Source organism: Hippoglossus stenolepis, chromosome 8, assembly GCF_022539355.2.
Source record: "Hippoglossus stenolepis isolate QCI-W04-F060 chromosome 8, HSTE1.2, whole genome shotgun sequence".
NCBI lineage: Eukaryota > Metazoa > Chordata > Actinopteri > Pleuronectiformes > Pleuronectidae > Hippoglossus > Hippoglossus stenolepis.
In genome coordinates, this window is record NC_061490.1 from 23,292,028 (window position 1) to 23,292,695 (window position 668).

The window sequence follows — 668 nt, forward strand, 5'->3', positions numbered from 1 at the left end:
GACTCATGTGAAAATACAAATACTTAAAAGAAAAAGACAAGATAAACATTAAAATACAAAAACAAGATATGCATTAAGATATATGTGAAATATATATATATATCTCAAAATAGGGTTTAAAGTAGTGTTAGGACATCAAGTTAAGGTTAACGTCAGAGTGGAAGCTTCACTTCAAGCAACAAGTTCCTTTAACATCGGTGTAATGTTTAATCTGCACTGCTGGTTCCAGTCTGGATGAGGTTGGATCATTTACAGATGTTATAAACCACACTGCAGGGTTGAGGACAGACAGACCGCCGCGTGCGTGCGGTGCGTAAAAGCGTGTGCACGGCCAGTCTCCCCCCTGCAGCCCCCCCGGAGAGCTGCGGTGAGCCGGGGGCCTGGTCCGGTGCTCAGCCTCCTCGCAGCGGGCAGGTACCACCCAGAGAGACGGAGCTGTTGCCAAAGAGCGGAGCTGCACAACATACAGGAACTGCGACGTCACAGAGAGAGAGGGTGGGGGGTAGAGAGAGAGAGAGAGAGGGAGGAGAGGAGAGGAGAAGCAGGGAGGGAGGGAGGGAGGGAGAGAGGGAGTCAGAGCAAAGTGCGCTATCAGCTGCTGAAGGCTGGACACACGAGCGGTGTGGGGGACACTGATAGGGGGAGACACACAGAGGGGAGAGGGTGGG